Source organism: Salvelinus sp. IW2-2015, linkage group LG13, assembly GCF_002910315.2.
Source record: "Salvelinus sp. IW2-2015 linkage group LG13, ASM291031v2, whole genome shotgun sequence".
NCBI classification, from domain to species: Eukaryota; Metazoa; Chordata; class Actinopteri; order Salmoniformes; family Salmonidae; genus Salvelinus; species Salvelinus sp. IW2-2015.
In genome coordinates this window covers 38,230,614-38,247,123 of record NC_036853.1, presented here as the reverse complement: position 1 = coordinate 38,247,123, position 16,510 = coordinate 38,230,614, and the positions used below count along the sequence as shown (strand labels likewise).

General features: G+C 45.5%; 1 pseudogene; it reads right to left on the bottom strand.

Moving 5' to 3' along the window:
• Positions 1-1,523: 1,523 nt before the first annotated feature.
• LOC111971415 (DENN domain-containing protein 1B-like) overlaps positions 1,524-16,510 on the bottom strand; it is a 160,409-nt pseudogene continuing 145,422 nt past the window's right edge.

The window sequence follows — 16,510 nt, the reverse complement described above, 5'->3', positions numbered from 1 at the left end:
CCATTTCGGGGAGTTAAAGGAGGTGGTGGTGGACCAGCCGTCTTCTGCTGCTCCTATCCTGTCCCCATGCTGATTATATTCAGAAAGCAGAAGAGAAACAGGCTAAGGGAAGTGACAACACCCACAAGACTATTCAGTCATCCCACACTAAACTCGGGAGGTTTTATCTACTGAATTTACAGTAGTGGGTAAAGGTGGTCTAGAGCCCCCATGCTAACATTACATACCTCTGTTTCATGTGATGCTGTTGCCACAGGACTCTTGTGAGGGAGAGGAGTTTGAGTCCATTGCTGAGGAGATAAAGGACCAGTGCGACTCCTTCAGTGCCGGGAACAACGAGGGCAAGTCCGATGCCCCTATTGCCGAGGAGATCCAGTCCGACTGCTCCGTTTCCGAGGAGATCCAGTCCGACTCCTCCGTTTCCCGAGGAGATCCAGGCTGACTCCTCCGTTTCTAAGGAGATCCACTGGCAAGACCGCTTCCTCTGCTCATAGCAGGAAAGAGGAGGAAGAGGCTGAGGTAGGTGATAATAATTTCCATCATTGACTCTTTTCTGAGTCTGAGTGATTTGTTTCTCAAACTGGTGAGGTTGAAATAGGCATCTAATCTGGATGTGCAGTAGTGGGTAAAGTTGCTGCTCATATAGTGGACAATACTAAATCTAGATACTTCTGTTTCATGTAATGTTTCTGCCCCAGGATTCCTATGGAGAAGACTTCGGTCTTACTCCTTGATCTCAGAGTCAGGCTGCATCTGTTGCCTTGTCTTCCCACAGCCAGGTATGTGGAACAGGCTGAGGTAGGTGACAAGTATTTGATTTTTATTTTACATTTGTTCTGTACATGGAGAAGGACAAAGAGTCCGATAGTAACCTGAGTGCCCTCCTGGCAGCTCAATAAAGCCACTCCAACCGGATGGCCAAGGAGACCAAAGTGATGGTCAAGAAGCTTTTGCACATGAATGTCTCCTCCACACAGACATCAACGTGTCTCACCCCGAGCTATCAAATCAAGGCCTTTATGGAGACACTCAAAGTGCAGCATCAGAGTACTGGGCACCAGAGTATAGTGCCGCTCTCTCATAGACAAACACCAGAAATTGTTATGGGACCACCACACCTTGAAGTCAAAGCTTTAGGAGCTCCATTGTGTCCTGCAGCTGGAGCCCAAGGAGCACTGCACTGTGGCCACCGCAGCCACTGAAGACTCCGTAGTGACTGCGATAGTGGGGATGCCAATGGCGATGCGCACCCTGTTGAGGAACCTCAAGGAGTAGAGGAGGGCTTTAGAGAGAAGTCAGCAGATTGACACCTCCAGATCTGATAATCCCTCCTACTCCCAGCGTACAATAGAGGCATGCATATGTAGTTTATATGCATGTCTACAGCTTCTAAATGTCTGATTTTGAGGTGAAGAATCGACTTTATTCATTAAAAGGAGAGTATAATTGCACTGCCCTTTTGTATGTGTTAAAAAAAAAAWATGTTTTACAGAGAGAATTTAAGAAAAAAAAAAAGGACAATGTTGCATTAACATGAATATATTTATTTTTAAGTTCACAGTGCAAACAGTTGTACCATTCCATTGATAGCACATTAGATTGACCTATACGTTATTTAAGACAACAGTTTTTCTCGGCATTGAGAACATGCAATTAAGTGTGCACGCACTAGACTTCAGTAGGTTGCATACAGCATATTCAAATCACCACAGTACCATGTCTAGGGATCAGTGGAAAAGGTGAATGAATGAACATGAACCGTGTCAAGTCTCAGTATTGTCACTGCAGTGGATGAAAGGTTAAAAAGACAAGTGATATGCCTCTGTTAGTTCCTGACAATCAGTGGTTTTGATCTTTCATATCACACGAGTATCAGGAAAAAAGGGGAAATGCAATCGCAGCATTTAGAAAAGAGAATAGAAGAGGTTAGCTCTCATCCTATTTTCTTCTGCATCAGTCAGTAAGCTTTGAGACAGTAAACGGACATTCAGTCATAAAAATACCAGCTTTTCAGTACACAGATACTCAGCCTCAAAGGATTCCTAGCTGACTATTGCAAGTGTTTAGTAAGACATTGCTCAAGTAAAACATCACAATCCATCGCAGTTAATACAGTAGTAGATGAAATAACTAATAATAAAGTATTTCAAGTTGGCTAAACGAAGTGTGGATATCGGACAACCTGACGCTACCTTTTTTTAAATTTTGAGCTGATTAACTTTAAACACATTCAACAACAAAATAAGATTATCAGAACATGGCCAATACACACAGATATTTTGAACCAGGGGAATGGAAAAATAGGGTATTCTACTGTACATGCACAACACAAACTGAAAAAAGGAAGATAAATTCATAGGTATGCAGATAGTCACCTATCTCATGGATTGAAATGCTGTAACATGGTACGTGAGTGGCTGGATGGTAAATGGTTTGAGTTAACACATATTATATTTATACAAAATATTTCCCCCCAAAAATGATATAACAACATTCAAATCTTGTTTGTTCTATGAATCATTTACAATATATTATTATACCAGTTATATATTTCTCCTTGTAAAATATACTTAAAAACACAAAAAATACAATCTTTCATCTATAATAAATCTTAAAATATAACTACCTACAACAAAGCATAACAAGATCCTTCTCCATAGTGAGTTCAGTATGAAAGACCATTGAAGTATCAGCACAGATGGGAAAAAAAGAACACCTACAGTAAGCCTCATTACCAAATTTAAAAACAGAATTAAACCGAAATTAAGTCTATTCTAGTGGTTCTCATAGGTGAAAGAACCGACCAACATGCATTTAAAGCTGGAATCCTTAATGGTGAAACAACCATGTCCGTTTGCGATATTTCAACAACAAATAAGTTACTGTAAACAACAACAAATAAGTTACTGTAAACAACAACAAATAAGTTACTGTAAACAGCAAACACAGTTTTTTCTCCTCGGACATCATTGCACGTGCCATAGATGAGCACAATATGTACTTTTTGCATATACAGACTATATCAATTGAAACGTTGAGAGGACGACTCTTTAAAGCCACTCGATTTCTCCCTAATGACTTGTGTTGAGCATACTAAGTGGTACTCAGAAAAGGCCAGAGGATCTATGGATTCACAGATATGATTACCAATTACTTGATCTTTATAGTGGTAACCTCAAATTCTATTCTGAATTTGGAAACTTTGAATACGTTTTGCATAGTATATAGACAGTGCTCCAACTTCAAAGCTGCCCAAATAAATAGCAAAATTGAAACATAGAATAGGCGAACATAAATTGTACATGGGGCCCTTTCAAATCCAAATTAATAGCTGAAGTGAGGTCTTCCCAGAACCACGGAGAACGCTTTACGATCTCATCGTTACCACAGCCCAACGCTCAGGACGGGGCAAGAGCTACCGTTAAACCGTCACACTCAACGGCATGCCACATAAATCAATAGAGTAAAAGAGGCTAAACTCATCATCAACATAACCACAAACAAGCACTGGAAAATACTTTCTTTGTCTGTATGTACTATAGTGGTACGATAGTGAGTGGCCACCATCTCTGGACATTACCCAAAGGGCTTGCATTCTCTCCATGGGAGATTCTTATAAAATCTCTTTGGACGTCCGTCCATATTCTCAGAGGAGAGCCGTATTGCTTTAGTACTGTTCTACAATCATCTCAAGCCTTCCAGTCAAACACAGTGTGGTAGCATCAGAGTATGGGACAAAGCATTTCATTCGGTGTGTGCACATAGCAGAGATTTCAAGTGGTGAAATCACACTCCTCCTAAAGCACTCACGGGTGTTTTACCAATGACATACCCCCACACCAGTGGGCCGTCAGTGTTTTCTGTTAATGTAAGCTCTAGTGATATTATTTCCATCAGGAGTGTGACACTAAAGACTTGGGGGGGGGGGGGGAGATCCAACAACGTCTGCATCATCAAGACTGTTGCTTTGTGACAAGGTGTTCCAAGTTCCCAGTTAGCCATTGTTATGTAAACGAAGGCCGAAAACCACCCATAGCCCATTGAGACACGGGTGCCAGCCCGCGTAGATGGGAACAGAAAAGTCGGAGCCTTTTGCGTAAAACACTGGGGTAAATCCAGAAAGGAGGAGAGTGTGTGAGGGTAGGAGGATAGACAGAGGTTGTGGGAGATGGTGAGGATGGAAGGGTGAATGGAGGAGAGCGAGCACGAGTTGGGAAGGAGTGGCGAGATGGAGACAGGAAGCGAGAGAGGGAGAGAGAGAGACCGACAAAGAGACGGTGAGATAGGTGCCATGGATGGGCTTGTCTATTCATTCATATCCTCTGTATTTACACAAGTCCTTTTCGCCATTTCTTTCCTAACAGACAGGAGTATCCTGAGAAACAAACACTTGAGAAAAATACATCTCTAAATAGATAAGCCTCTGAAATCAAACTAAATAGAGCTTCTCTCTGAGTGCGACATATATTAAACTATCTTTAATATGTCTAAGCACAGTGAGAAAGCTGTCTGTTTTCCACATTCATGTGATAGTAGATCTAAGCAGATCAACTGCTTCCAAAGTAACAGTTACATTATTCATTTTAAGACTGAGCAGTACCAAATGCAAAGCACACCGCAGTTTTAGGCAGGGATGGGCAACTTTGATAGCGGTGGGGGCCACACAAAAAAAACTCATCACGAGGGGCTGTAGTGGCTAGTGGATCCATACCCCCGCCCCTCCCCCACCAATTTTAAGTTTTAAAATTAATTTCCAGCAAATCTGCACATTTTGCCATTGGGCGTGGAGAAAATGTTGCCGTTTTAAAGCAAGTTTGCTGCAATTCTACACATTTTGCCAGGGGTAGAGAGAACAATTAGACAATTTACAGCTAATTTCCTGCAATTCCACACATTTTGCCATTGGGTGGAGGCAAATGTTAACAGTTTTTAATATGATAACTGATGATCAGTGGGCCCCAACCCGGTCGGTAATTCGACCATGCTTACTACAAGTTTAGGTAGCTGGCCACTAGACTAACTTACCAATTTAAAACATTTTAACCGACATGGGCTAATTGAGTGACTACTGATGCACAGTCAAATTTCGAAATTGCACCTTGTGTACTCTATTATTCTAACTCTTAACAGCAAGTTGAAACCCCGACTGAGTTCCTAAAAAAAGTTGTATATTTTTTGTGAAATTGGTCCTCAGACCTACAAAAGGCGTCCCGTGGTTGCCCATCCCTGGTTTAAGGCATTGTGTTAGGAAACTGTACAGTGGAAGAGTTACCAAGGTCATGGGGGTTTACTTTGTGTCTTTACAATACTTTCAGATCGAAGGAAAAATTAATTTGTTCTCTGTTAAAACACACTGATCTTTTCGTAAACATTTTCCACTCAGGGGTTAAGGTTAGGATTTGGGGAGGGCAGTCTGATTCTTAAGGGCAACTTCTACCTCAAGCACCCCTTCCCCTGTCCGTCTCAGGACTTGTCGGTGGCTTTGCTGTGGCTGTTGGCGTGGGTATTATTATGTGTGTTGTTGGTGTGGCACTGGACCTGGGACAGCTGTAGGCTGGTCTGGAAGGCTGAGCTGAGATGACACATGGACTCTATCTCCTCTAGAAGGCCTTTCTCCTGGACCTCTGCCCCAGAGACCCTGCCCTGTTCCTTCCCCAACCCCAGCCCTAGGCCCTGGTCCTCTCCCTGTCCCCCCTCCTCTGGCCTCCCTCTCTCCCAGGGGACCAGCACAGATGGCTGCCTGGCCTTCACACCCTGCCTCTCTTTGTCCTGACTGACCTGCCTCTGGAGGGCCTGATCCTGCCTCACCGTCTCCTTGGACAGTACATTCCCCCGCAGGATGCTGGATGTGGTCTGGGGTTTGGTCTCAGACTCAGGCTGGGGGTCTGTGGAGACTCTAACACGGGTCATCATTGAGGTGTGTGGAGGGGTGTGTGTTGCCGGTAGAGGATTGTGTGTGGATGCACGGGTTGGTGCAGGAGAGCGGCTGGATGAGGGGTTTTGGTCTCCCAGGTGTGGTGATGGAGGTGTTGGGAGCGAAGGCTCCTCTGGACGGGGCTGAGAGAGACAGATCGGGGGCTTGGCATGAAGGGGCTGGGTCTTGGGCAGGAGATTGGGGACCTTGTTGTCCTTGGCTGGGACTGCAGCTGTGGCCGGTGGAGAGGCTGTCAAGGGGTTTTGCTTTGGCTTCTTGAGGCTGCTCTTGCTAGGCTGTCTACGAGGGGAGGGGGGCAGGTGCTTCCCGTGGAGGGCACTGTCGTCCTGCCAGCTTCCTCCCTGTTCCCCTCCCCCACTTACTCCCCCCACCCTGCTGCCACTGGTACACATCTGGGGCAGATTACTCTCACTGTGGGGGTTGGACTTGTTCTAGAATACAGACACAGAGTGGTTTACACATTTTTATGTTTTCTTTAACCGGTGCCTCAGTCAATATTGTCCATATGCAAAGATATTGTCCATGACGTTCAGACTCTATTTACTGTATGTATCTGGGGTTATATGAGTGTGGTTAAGATGTTACAGATGTTTCTCTTACCGGAGCCTTATAGTCGATGTCGTCCATAGATCTGAAGAAGTCCAAGCTCTTGGCAGCGCTGAGTTTGCCATGCTCTGTGCTGGTGGTGCTCAGAGAGTCAAGGATCTCCTCTAATAGGTTCATCTGGCCCGTGTGGGAGGAGTCTGTGTCTAGCTCCAGCGAATAGGAGTCGTCACTGTCCTCAGTGTAGGACGGTATCTCCCCACTGTCCTCAGACGAGATCCTCAAGGCGAGCAAATTAAATTAGCAAAATAAATTAGCAAAACAAATTTAGCAAATCAACAAATACATGAAATACAGAAAAAAAATAGCAAAAAAAATAATCTGTAAATAAATGTATTAATAAGCCAGCAAATAAACTCAGCAAATCAATGATCATTTCATGAATAATGATCTGTCCAAGAGGCTATAATCACAATGCAATAAATCTACCGTGGGGTCCTTACTGTAGGACTAAACCACTGGAGGGCAGCATTGATATGAGTATGAAGAGGATGAGGGGGAACCTGTCTATACCATAGTAACTAGTGAAGGACAGGACAGGGAGATGATTTTTCCAAATGACTGAACAAACAACTTTCATGAAAGAGGAAACTACCATGGAATCAACTTGAATTAACTTTATTGTATTGCGATGTTTGCTCTTGGCTAGGGCTCACTAGTAAAATTGATAGCTGTCTCAATGAGACTCACCTGAAAGGATAGATAAATACATGTCACAGATCATACATATTCAAACATTACTGGGAGATTATTGGTATTATCATATTCCTATTTCAGACTCTTACTTGCTGGCGGTGTCCAGTTCATCGTCATCGATGGCAAAGTCAGGACATCCCATGGAAGACTTTGCATAATAATGCTAACACACAAACAGAGACAATGAGATCTACAGGTTACTCAAGGCAAATGACCATTACATCTGACCATGACAACAAACAAAAAAACCTCTGTATGATGCCGGTGTGCTGTGTTTGTGTTGGCAACAGGGTGTCATTCCCACCCCAGTCCAGTGCCTGGTACCTCAAGTCCAGTGTGTATAATAAGCCACCTGTGTAGCATGTTTAACTGTCTGGGGACTTAAAGGAGAAAGAACCTTTAAGACACACGCCTCCCCCTCCTCCCCTATAAGAGCTCAGCTCAGCCCAAGGCCTCCTATTAAAAATACCTTTATCCACTACAGACGTGTAGTCTTTTACTCACTCTACCTCTCTTTAACTCTCTCTCCGCCCATCTAATTCACAACTTTGTATATCTCGTGCACACCGTATAATGTTCCCTCTCTCTCTCCCTCCCTTGTCCTCTCTAACCATCTCAGTCTCTCTCTTTACCTTCTCACCCCTCTTTCTTTCCTGTACCAAGGCAGCCTCTAAAGCAGCCTATAAAACCAGGTTTGCCATATTATAAAAGCCTGTGACTTTCACATCCCCTAGAGGGCAACCATGACTCGTCACAAAAAGAGGGCGCGAGAGAGAGAGAGAGAGAGAGCGAGAGAGAGAGAGAGGACAGGTCGGATGTAAATGATTGAGGGAGAGAAAGAGGGAAAGGGGGACCCATAACCCCTGGAGACAGAGGAGAGGGGGGAAACATTAGGGCCTTGCACCAACCCGGTCTTGATTAGCTGACACAGTGCCAGCAAGACGGGCGCAATGTAACGTGTCGCTGGCCGCTGCTCATTTAGGGTACACACACACACACCTTACACAAACGCGCGCATGCATACAGAAAAGGTTAACCGCCGCCTTCGCCATAAAAGCTAAGGGAGGAGAAATGTGTGGAGCGGCCACTTAGTCCTCTTTGCCATTGGGCTAAACAGGAACACATGTAGTGCGGCGCTGATTGCCCGGCTCAGGCTGCTCTCTGTCTCTGGTAGCTAGGAGCTATAATAATAAAGACCATTACAGAGCGGCTCAGGCCTCCCATCTCCTCAAAAAAACTTTAATGGATTCCTGTGTCAGGGCCGTAAATCAGCACTGTGATACCATGTACACACAAGCGCACGGGCGTTCATACGCACACATATCAAATCATTCACGCAGACGCTGAGGCTGGCTTGACAGTTAGGGAGACTGGAGATGCACCTGCAAGAGGGTGGGCGCTGGGGCACACACACACATGCCATGCACACGCGCCACACACACACACACACACACACACACACAGCCACACACACACACACACACACACACACACACACACACACACACACACACACACACACACACACACACACACACACACACACACACACACACACACACACACACACACACACACACATCACCATGGTCCTTGCTGCTATTTAGCCTGTTCATTTGTGCACTTAGGCATGTTTTAGGGAAGCGGCCTCTCGGTGTGTCTAGGTGTTTATTAAAACAAGGTGAACCCTCAAACACAACAAACCATACCCAGGCCATAGAGCTCAGCCCACATCATAACCACACCCAGCTCAGCTTGCCCTTTCCTATGGTCATAATTATATCCATGCTAGACAACCTACACCTACATACGGTTGGAAGGGCAAAACATACAGGAAACAAAAAAGCATAGCACACACTTTCCATTTATGAAACACACATACTGAATGAACATGGAAGTCATCCAGAGTTGTAATTATTACAGTGGCAGTAGCATGTTATCTGATGAAACAGTAAAGACGAGACAACCATGCTAGAGGAAGTCTGGGTGAAACAACGTCCCCTTCACTTCTCATGACAGACTAATATAAAACTGAGAGGTGAAAATGGAAAAGTGATTCTCTCCCGTCTCCCCTCTCTTTCTCGTTTCCCCCCCCCCCCTCATTCCCTCAGCCTCCATCTCTGCCGCTCATTCTCTCTGTCCTTTCATCTCTCTCATATGACAGATGACTGTTATTTTGTCTCTCGCAGTGAGTCTGCTGCAGTGAAAGAGAAGGGGAGAAAGAAGGAGAGAGCGAGGGAGAGTGCCACACCAGGAAAAGGAGGCAGCAAATGAAGTCTAATAATGAAAATGAAAAAGGCTATTTCACGAAATCTGGCTAAAAACCATCAGTTTGGAGGACAGAAGGGGGGGAAAAAAGCCTCTAATTTGTTTAAAAGCACACTAAAATCACTAAACACACGGTTAATGTGGTTCAATAGGTACTCTGCACAGTAACCTCTGCTGGCATAACAATAGACCTGTCTGTGAAAAAAAAATTAGAATACTTTTTTGATCACTTATGTGATATACACAATGGTGAGTTATTTTTTTTTTTACAGTGGCTGCATGTTTAGTCATCGTCAATACCTCTGCAGTTGCCCATTTTGTGGCAACAAATCATTATTTACAGTAAACGTTTTTTTATAACGAAGAATAATTTATTGAGGCAATTCTGGTGAAATAAAAACCTGTATATTCCAGCCAGTCATGCAGTAAGTGAGGAGAGTTTCAATATTGCCAAGTCATCTTCTAACCTGTTGTATAGTGTCAAGCTTCCGCTTTCCAAACGGAATGAGCCAAGATATGAAATCTATTTAAAGGAGCGCTCACGGCAGTGGCTCTATTAATCCTTCATATGCCATACAATAACTCTATATTTCACTCCCCTTCTTACGAGGGGAAAATAGTAATCACTGTCCATTTCAGTAGAAATATTTGAAGAAAAACTTTTTTTTCTCTCTTTCAGTCTCTCGTCTGCATGACCAGTTATGTCAAGCGAGCATGCCAACGACAGAGCGCTAGAGACTTTAAGTACCAGCTTTACATTATACATTTCATATGGTGTTTCTGAGTGGCCACTGATCTCACAGCTTGGCAGGGTATGCGAGATATGCCAAACAAACCACACGGAGAGAGGGGGAGGGGGGAAATGAAATGAGAGAGAGAGAGAAAGAGGAGGGATAGAGAGAGAGAGGGCGATAGAGAGGGGGGAGTGGGAGCTAGAGAGGGGGGGAGAGACACACAGAGAGAGGGGGGGATAGAGTGAAAGAGGGAGCCAGAACCATGGCCAAGTCTGTCTTTCTGTTAGACATAAAACTACAGACAGCGTTTGAGGCAGGATACACTGCCTGCCTGTCTGTCCAACTGGCTGCCTCTGAAAGCACACGCTTTTAACAAACGGGCTAAATTAAAAGTATTCTGACCATTTTGCAAAAATAAATAAATAAGCAATCCTATAAAATCAACCAGCGTGTCTGTTGACGTATGCAGTAATTTAAAGCTACCATGAGGTGGCAGTTTAGCTTCAGACAAGAATCTCAGGCCAGACGACACATAACCACCTAAACACACACAGCCTGCACACACCCACCCACACACAACCTGACAGGCTCCAATCTCCACATCATCCCCATGCAGATGTGTGCAGTTTTTCCCCATTAGAACAGAAGCACAAAAACAAACCATCCACACCACCCAACCCCCCCCAAACACTCTCTCTCTCTCTCTCTCTCCCTCTCCCCACCCCCCCATGCTAGCATTTATTCAGTCTATGGTAGAGTAGTGTCAGCGTCACACTGCTGAGCCCTGCCACAAGCCTGCTGTCACTATGCATACCACCGTCTCGCTTTCACACAGCTAACGTACTGTTGCATCCGCTAAAACACACACACAAACACACACGAGGTGAGCAATCACTCCCAAACATAGAGAAGCAAGACAATAGGTTTGTGTTTGTTTGTATTTCACACTAAGAGAACATTCCGGGTGTGCAAATCAAGGAATACCTCCCACATACTTTAATGGACATGCTCTTTTAGTGACATTGAATGAACTGGCCAATAAAACAAAACCGAAAATGTTCATTTCATAATTACACTGATCTAATATAAAATATCTAATATTAGAATAAACTCCAGATGAACCAGATCATTCATTAATTTGATTTCAACGACAGAAACAGAGGTTGCTGTTAATACTACATGGTGATAAAAGGTATGAGAAGTTAAGATGTCTATATCACTCAGAGAGCTGAGTGTGAGTTCGTGAGTACGTGAGTGAGGTGTGTGTGAGGTTTGGGTTTGTGTGTGAGGTGTGTGCAGGGCAAAGTGTGTACGAATTATACACTAGATAAATGGTTTGTAATATCTCTTTAATATGCAGAGATGGAGAGGAGCAGAGAGGTAGCCCTGGCCTACATTGGGCCAGGTACAGTAGAGATCAAATCAAGTCAAAGTATATTTGTCACATGCGCCGAATACAACAGGTGTAGGCCTTACCGTGAAATTCTTACTTACAAGCCCTTAACAAACAATGAAGTTTTAAGAAAATAGAGTTAAGAAAATATTTACTAAATAAACAAAATAATGAGGCTATATACAGGGGGTGCCGGTACTGAGTCAATGTAGCTGGGAGTAATTTCTCATATCATGTATGGAAGGAGTAGAAGTGTACTCATGCAACAGTATGAGATAAACAGCGAGTAGCAGGCGAGTAGTGAAATAACTATGAGGAGGGGGGGGGAGTTGCTTTATTAAGCTATTCACTGCAGGTTTCAGGCGCAGAAGGACGGGTAATAATATAAATGACCATATCCATAGGTCTATTTGCAGTATTAGTCTGGTGTGTCCATTCCTTAATTAATTGTTCCGCAGTGCTTACCTGGTCTTGGGAGTTAGAAGCTGTCTTATTGAAACCAGACTTGGCGGCTCCGTACCGCTTGGCCATGGTGCTGACAATTTTGGTCTTAACAAGACTATGAAATACATAACAAGAACCAATAGAGAATAGACAGTTTTTGTAGAAAGGGATAGCAAGAGCATAACAAGTGTACTATGGAAACATTCGGTGGACTGGAGATGTTTTGCCAATTTTTTTGGCCTACCAAAATGATTTTGTAAGTCCAGCTACAAGTTTCTGAGACTAACACCTGCACGAACGTCATTATACTCCAGTCGAGTGTCGCAGGGACACATTGCACTAAAACGCTCCAGTTGGGACCTAGCTACCGTGAGGTCCTCAGTACCCTATGCTAAGCGCCATCAGATGTGAGAGACTGATGAACTTAGAAATTTTAAAAATTTGATAAATCGCCATGACTAAGAATAAACCGATGCGTACAACAAAACTGACAAGTCGTCTGCAACGACAATTTACTAGGTAGACGGTCACCCAAAAAGAACGGTTCACGGATAATTTGCTCTCGAGTGTCATATTGTCTTGGCTGTTCAGAACACCCGTTATAGATTACGGAATCTAAGTGGCACCCCACTCGTCAGTCCAATCTATAATCCTATTCATGTAGGGTGATATAAATGGCTTACATTGTCGTGCCCTTCTTCACACAACAACTTGTGCGTTGGTGACCTTTTGGTACTTTATATGACACGTTAATTGCCCTTGTGGAAGGACAAACCAAAACAAGTTCCAAAATACACTACTTAATAAAACTTCTCGACAACTGACGTGCCACTAACACACCGTGATTGTGAATGAGTGTGCGTAGAAGTCGGACAAATCTATCATTTGCCTCCACTCACACAATCATTCTCGTTAGTCTTGCTCTAGTGGGAGAGAAACGGGTGTTGACGACAGCGTTTTCTTCCTGGGAAATAGAAGAGTGTAGGTGACCATCATTATAAGCAGCCTGGATCGATTTAGATGCTTCAACAATGTTCTCACATGTGTGTATCTGATAGCACGTCTGAAACAGTGTACACAAAATCACTAGGACAAAAACAAACAGTGAATGTCCGAAATATCCTCAATTCTGGGTGCAGAAACACAAACACAGAGACAGGAAACAATCACCCACAAAATCCCAACACAAAAACAAGCCATCCGCAATAACTATTGAATTCTCTCACATGTGGACACGTATTCAATCACGCATCCTCTGCATTGAGAACGCTGGACTCGACCTAACGTAGCTCCGGGTACTAAGGCTAGCTCCGCGACTGTAGTGGAGCTCCGGACCTGTGTAGCTCCGGATCTGTGATAGTCAAGTCTCCTGGAGCTGAAGCTGCGACAGCTCCTATCTGAGGCAAAAATACTTACCCCATGCCCCTGTCTAATTTACTGGAATGAATGCAGACAGATATTATGAGCCAGGACAAACACGGTAGAGATGAAGGTGGCAAGTGCATCGCGGACTTAGAGGTCGCATACTCATAACTGTCACCGGGTCAGACTCATTGCATTGTTATGGGTCAGCTTCTTGACAATTCTCCTTGAGCGTGTCTGTTCGTGCGGTCCTGGCTGCTCGCACGAGACTGGGCTAGCAGAGGCTTCTTTGTTACATCGGTCACCTGATCTGGCTGGCTGCAATCTCGCAGCTCGCTGACGTGGCTAAGCGTTTGCTCTGGCGGCTCCTGAACATGGCTTTCGGCATCTGTGCGGCCTCTGACCCTGGCTGGCAGCTCTCGGTCTCTGTTCCTAACTGCTAGCTGGCAGAGGTCTTTGCTGTGACGCTACCTGAACTGAGCTTTGCGCGATCTGTGTTCGGCTTTCTTCTGTTACATGGCATGAGCGGCCACTCCGCGAGCGTCCAACTAGAAGACTGCCGGAGCTCTGTGCAAGCTCCGTGACTGCCTGGCAAGAGCTCATGAGAGCATGGAGCTGCACGTCTTTCACAATGAGACTATCAATGACTATTTCCTCAACTTATGCTACTAATTGGGCTGCCGTAGACAGACGGGCGCTCTCATGAATAGGTCCGGTGCCACGAACGCTGGAGGTGTGACAATCACACGCATGCGCTAGGCAGTCAAGCGGGCAATGGTGCTACAGATGGCACGCCCTTGGGCAAACGGCATACGCAGGCTTCCTGAGTAGAGGAAGCCGTGACGCAAGGCATAGCAAGGGAGTGGCTCCAGGGACAGAGCGCCGTGGCAAGACCGGCATTTGCTCAAGAACGCCGCATGAAATCACGAACTACGTGAATAGAAGTGCTCAGACGCGCTGACGCAGTTTTAGCGGCGACTCTCAGACAGCACTCTTTTGAAGTCAGACATGTTAGACTAGGCTTCAGCTCAGGTTCCTGGAACCAGGCGAGTTCAACGTCCATCAATCCGAGAGAAACCAATGGCACGTTCCGTTTTCAAATTTTACGGTGCAAGCGGCGCGATCCGCTACAGTTCCGGTGCTGCCGCGCTTGGTCCCGTGCTGACCCCTCGTCCCGGTGCAGCCCGTTGTCCCGGTGCTGCCCCTGATGTTCCCGGTCTGCCCCTGTGTCCCCGTGCTGCCCCTTGTCCCGGTGCTGCCCCTTGTCCCACTGATGCCTCTTATTTTAGGTGGGTTTATTTGGAGGGTGGTCATTGGGAGGGGGCTACAAAAGCGGGGGTTGACTATGGTGGGGTGGGGACCACGCCCAGAGCCTGAGCCGCCACCGTGGACGGATGCCCACCCAGACCCTCCCCTAGACTTTATGCTGGTGCGTCCGGAGTTTTCACCTTGAGGGGGGGGTTATGTCACGCCCTGGCCTTAGTATTCTTTGTTTTCTTTATTATTTTAGTTAGGTCAGGGTGTGACATGGGAAGTTTGTGTGTTTTGTCTAGTTTAGGGTGTGTGTATTGTTTAGGGGGTGTTGTATAGGGTATGGGGTTGTGTTCAGGAGAGAGTTCTAGGAAAGTCTATGGTTGCCTGGTTTGGTTCTCAATCAGACAGCTGGTTATTGTTGTCTCTGATTGGGAGCCATATTTAAGGCAGCCATAGGCTTTAGGTGATTGTGGGAGATTGTCTATGTTGAACGTAAGTAGCTTGTGTGTGCACTTTCGTTTGTAGCTTCACGGTTGTTTGTTGTTTTGTATAGTTTGTATAAGTGTTTCGTTTCGTGTTCATCTTTGTCGTAAAATAAAAGAAGATGTATTCATATCACGCTGCGCCTCTCTCTCTCCCTTTGACGATCGTGACAGGGAGAGGTTGTTGTCCTGGCACCACACTGCCAGGTTTCTGTCCTCCTCCCTATAGGCTGTCACATCATTGTCGGTGATCAGGCCTACCACTGTCGTGTCATCAGCAAACTTAATGATGGTGATGGCATCGTGCTTGGCCACGCAGTCGTGGGTGACAAGGGAGTACAGGAGGGGACTTAGCACGCACCCCTGAGGGGCCACCGTGTTGAGGATGAGCGTGGCAGATGTGTTGTTGCCTACCCTTACCACCTAGGGGCGGCACGTCAGGAAGTCCAGGATCCAGTTTCAGAGGGAGGTGTTTAGTTCCAGGGTCCTTAGCTTAGTGATGAGCTTTGTGGGCATTATGGTGTTGAATGTTGAGCTGTAGTCAATGAACAGCATTCTCACATAGGTGTTCCTTTTGTCCAGGTGGGAAAGGGCAGTGTGGAGTGCGATTGAAATTACGTCATCTGTGGATTTGTTGGGGCGGTATGCGAATTGGAGTAGGTCTAGGGTTTCCGGGATGATGGTGTTGATGTGAGCCTTTCAAAGCACTTCATGGCTACTGACGTGAATGCTACGGGGCGGTGGTCATTTAGGCAGGTTACCTTCACTTTGTTGGACACAGGGATTATGGTGGTCCGCTTGAAACATGTAGGTATTACAGACTCTCTCGGTCAGGGAGAGGTTGAAAATGTCAGTGTAGACACTTGCCAGTTGGTCTGCGCATGCTTTGAATACACGTCCTGTTAATCCATCTGGCACTGCGGCCTTGTGAATGTTGACCTGTTTAAAGGTCTTGCTTACATCGACTACGGAGAGCATGATCACACAGTCGTCCGGAAAAGCTGGTGCTCTCATGCATGGTTCAGAGTTGCTTGCTTCGAAGCGAGCATAAAATACATTTAGCCCATCTGGTAGGCTCGCGTCACTGGGTAGCTCGTGGCTGGGTTTCCCTTTGTAGCCCGTAATAGTTTGCAAGCCCTGCCACATTTGACCAGCGTCAGAGCCGGTGTAGTAGGATTCAATCTTAGTCCTGTACTGATGCTTTGTCTGTGTGATGGTTCATCTGAGGGCATAGCGGGATTTCTTATATAAGCGTCCGTATTAGTGTCCTGCTCCTTGAAAGCGGCAGCTCTAGCCTTTAGCTCAGTGCGGATGTTGCCTGTAATCCATGGCTTATGGT